Here is a 260-nt window from a genome sequence, read left to right on the forward strand (position 1 = left end):
TATATAAGAAAACAGACTCATAGACTATCACATGCATGTACGTATATGCACAAACATACATGTGTATATATATATATATATATATATATATATATATATACGGTCTTGGCATTTGATATAGACGGTGATGACGAAGAATGATGACACCATTGTTGTTATTGTTAACTTCGCTGCCTGCTTGCTTGATCGGGCAGCGTATTTGATATTAATCTCAATATACACCGAATTGTTTAGTTTTCACGTTTACACATTATCTTTCA

Source organism: Octopus bimaculoides, chromosome 19 (assembly GCF_001194135.2).
Source record: "Octopus bimaculoides isolate UCB-OBI-ISO-001 chromosome 19, ASM119413v2, whole genome shotgun sequence".
NCBI classification, from domain to species: domain Eukaryota; kingdom Metazoa; phylum Mollusca; class Cephalopoda; order Octopoda; family Octopodidae; genus Octopus; species Octopus bimaculoides.